Here is a 4057-nt window from a genome sequence, read left to right as displayed (position 1 = left end):
CGTTCGGCACTGGATCGCCGAACAAAAGGCTTTTGTTCGGCTGAACAGTGCCGAACAGAAGCTTTCTGTTCGGCAACCGAACAGAAGCCTTCTGTTCGGCTGCACAGTGCCGAACAGAAGGCTTCTGTCCGGCACTGTGCAGCCGAACAGAAGGGTTCTGTCCGGCTCTGTGCAGCCGAACAGAAGCCTTCTGTTCGGCCCTGTGCAGCCGAACAGAAGGCTTCTGGTGCCAAATCGCGTGCCGTGCTGAATTTTGTGCCGAACAGATCCTCTGATTCATTAATTCTTGGTGATAAATTATTTTATATGTAGGGCTATGCTACAACTGAATCGAGTATATATAGATCAGAATTTGTACTGGATTACACAAGCGAATTTACAACTTACGAGGTATTATAATGTATTGTGCAATTTTGTATTAGTTTAGCGAGCTATTTTTACAACTGTGTACTTACATAAATTGTTTAATGTATAGATCTTCAAGAGTAGAGAGGACTTGTGTAATTGGTGTCGTGAAGCTGGGAGGCGAAATGGTTTTGTTGTTGTAATCAAATCATCCGATGCAGGTACCATTTCTAAGAAACCCAGAATTACGTTAGGTTGTGAGAGGGGTGGGACGTACCGAACCAAAAAAGAAAAGCGAATAAAGACTGCCTGTGGGACAAAGAAGTGTGGATGCCCTTTTGCATTAAGAGGAAAGAAATTGGATACTACGGATGATTGGATATTACTGGTCGTATGTGGAGTGCACAATCATCCCGCTGCAGAGAATCTGGAGGGGCACTCATATGCAGGGAGATTATCTGAGCAGGAGACGGAATTGTTAGTGGATATGTCGAAGAGTTTGGTTCGTCCAAAGGACATATTATCCACATTGAAGGAAAGAGATGCCCTCAATGTTACGACTATCAAGACTATCTACAATGTACGTCAACGGTTTAAGGTTGTAGAGAAAGCCGGGAGGTCTAAAATGCAACATCTATTAGGTAAATTATCAGAGGCTAAATATATTGAGTGGCATAGGAATTGTACTAATACGGATGTTGTGCATGACTTATTTTGGGCACACCCTGGCAGCATTGATTTGTTCCGTGCATTTCCCCGTGTGTTGATAATGGATTGCACGTACAAGACGAATAGGTATCGTCTTCCGCTCTTAGAGATTGTGGGGGTGACATCTACTGACATGACATTTTCAATTGCTTTTGTATACTTAAATTCTGAGCGGGAAGAAAGCTATACTTGGGCATTAGAGAGATTGCGCAGTGTCATAGCTGATGATGTTTTGCCTGAGTTAATTGTTACAGATAGAGACTTGGCTTTGATGAATGCAATTCATAGAGTATTTCCTACTGCTAGACATTTATTATGTAGATGGCATATTAGTAGGAATGTTTTGGCCAAGTGCAAAAAATTTTTCGAATTGAAGGAGAAATGGGATAAATTTATTATGAGTTGGAATATACTAGTGCTGTCCTCCACGGAAGACGAGTATAATGATCGCTGGAGTGCACTGCAGAGAGAGTTCGGTACCTATCCAGATGCACTACAGTATGTGTCAGATACTTGGCTGAGCAAATACAAGGAAAGATTCGTTGCGGCGTGGACGGATACATGCAGGCACTACGGAAATGTGACGACAAATAGGTATCACAAATAAAGACTCATTTAATTTTAATTTGCCTCAATTGTTATATCTAACTTTCATTTGTTTACTAGGGTCGAGAGTGCACATGCAAAGCTCAAAAAGCAGCTTGGATCAAGCCAAGGAAGTTTCGAGTCATCTTGGACTAGAATACATGGATTGATTGAGTTGCAGCACAGCTCCGTTAAAGCCTCATTGGAGAAGAGTTTATTGGTAGTGCAGCACAACTTCAAGCCAGCTGAATTCAAAGAGTTGCGAGGTTTCATATCTATAAGTGCGTTAAATCATGTCCTCGCCCAATCGAAACGAGCCAATTCAGTTGGGTTTGATGATTCAAATTGTGGGTGCGCTATTCGACGCACACATGGTATACCATGTGCTCACCAGATTGCGCGGTACAGGGTGGAAGGTCGGCCCATTCCTCTCAACTGCATAGATCCTCATTGGAGGAAACTTGATATTGTGCCTACCCCCCCCTGTGCAGCCAATTCAGTTGAGTTGTGATGCAGAGTTAGATTTGATTGCGCTACGATTCAAGAAGTTAGATGGGGCTTCTCAATTGCAGATGATCAAGAAGTTATGAGAGATTGCAAGTCCAGATAGTACACCTCTTTTAGAGCCTGCAAAACGGAAGACCGGTTCACGTGGGCGCGCTTCAATGAAGGTTGATACGTCTACTCGACGTGACCCGTCTGCGTTTGAGTTGGTTCTATCTGGACAGGATAGTTATTCACCTGGTGTTGAGAAAGTTACCATCCGCAATCCATCTACTCAGATTCAAAAGAGGCGGCCCAAGCAAAAGGTAAGTACCAAATATTTATTTCCTTACAATAGGTATCACAACGTCTACGGGACGGTCCGTGCCGTGCCGGTATGTGATGTGCCGATACGGGACATGTCGGGACGTGCCGTGCCGAGATGTGCCGATACGGGACATGTCGGGACGTGCCGTGCCGAGATGTGCCGATACGGGATGTGCCGTGCCGAGATGTGCCGATACGGGATGTGCCGTGCCGAGATGTGCCGATACGGGACATGTCGGTACGTGCCGTGCCGAGATGTGCCGATACGGGACATGTCGGGACGTGCCGTGCCGTGCCGGTACGGGATGTGCTGAGACGGATAACTATTTGGATATTTCTGCCATTGTTACATATTTTCTATCATTTGATATTATTTGCAGGTTTTTCGTACTAGAGCCCAGTCACATACGCCCATTATCTATATTGATGCTATTCCTTCTGCCTTGAGACCATACATCCAGCATATCAAGGATGTAAAAGCTGATGGGAATTGCGGATTTAGGGCAATAGCTGACTTACTGGGATTTGGAGAAGATGACTGGGTGCGTGTTAGGAAGGATTTATTGCAAGAGTTGCAATGTCATTCGGACCACTATCGCACATTATATGGTGTGGAAGGGACGATTGCTGAGATCACTCATGCATTATCCTATTATGATGATTGTCCACCATATGACAGATGGATGACTATGCCGGACATGGGTCATCTTATAGCATCCTGCTATAATGTTGTCCTATACCATCTCTCGTTGCAACAATGTCTGACCTTCCTACCTCTCCGTTCTGTGCCAGTACCTCTTCTATCCCGCAAAGATATCGCTATCGGATTCGTAAATGGAAATCATTTTGTTGAGGTACTACGTTCACAACACTTGCGAATATTTAATTTTGCTTATTTAATTTTGCTTATTTATAATTTTGTAGCTATTAATATTTTCTTATTTCTAATTTTGAATGTGTTCTTGTTGCCGGGACATCCCGTTCCGCCAGTAGCGACCAACTGGCGAAAATATCATCTTCCTTGTGCTACCGGATGGAAAAATTCATATGAAGCCCGGATTCAACAGTTCAAAGAGAGCATCTCACCTAATGTTATAATTAGCGAGACAGTAGAGTTAGATTGATTGTTTATATATGTACAATTTTTGAAAGTTGTAAATTTTTTTGGGCTCTTAGAGTCATGTACTGTGAAACTCCATCATCAATATAAATCAAAAAATATCTGTCTTCGCATTGTTAGATTGATTGTTATGTGCACTGTTATATTTGTGTAAAATAGAACGGGCCAGGCTTTACAAAGATTACACGTAAATGTACCAAAAATATATATTTTTCATTAATATCAACAGTTTCAAATTACACAAAAAAAAAGTCGAAGCTACATAATCAAAATAAAGGCTCCATCATCAATCCCTATGACGCCGTCGTCGACGCGTGTACTGCTGTACGTCCGAATGAGAGGGTGCTGGATCCGAATGAGAGGGTGCTGTACTCGGGCCAGGCTCATCACCCAGAAGTAACTGATGCATCTGACAAATAGCATGAAATAGGTGCCCGGCACCTAGTGACGTAGCATCTGAGGGACCCATCCGTACAATGTCGGTACTGA

The 4057-nt window shown here is 43.2% G+C and overlaps 1 long non-coding RNA gene across 1 annotated transcript; it reads left to right on the top strand.

Moving 5' to 3' along the window:
• The first annotated feature begins 347 nt into the window (after positions 1 to 347).
• LOC148714086 (uncharacterized) lies at positions 348 to 3687 on the top strand. The gene is made up of 2 exons (XR_016396180.1): positions 348 to 2447; positions 2829 to 3687. It is a non-coding gene; the product is annotated as an uncharacterized LOC148714086 (long non-coding RNA).
• The last annotated feature ends 370 nt before the right edge of the window (positions 3688 to 4057 follow it).

Source organism: Phoenix dactylifera, chromosome 8 (assembly GCF_051530095.1).
Source record: "Phoenix dactylifera cultivar Ajwa chromosome 8, Ajwa_hap1_PhDact_Kaust_v1.1, whole genome shotgun sequence".
Classification (NCBI taxonomy): domain Eukaryota; kingdom Viridiplantae; phylum Streptophyta; class Magnoliopsida; order Arecales; family Arecaceae; genus Phoenix; species Phoenix dactylifera.
Note: the sequence above shows the minus strand (reverse complement) of the source record. Positions and strands in the feature narration are given on the sequence as shown.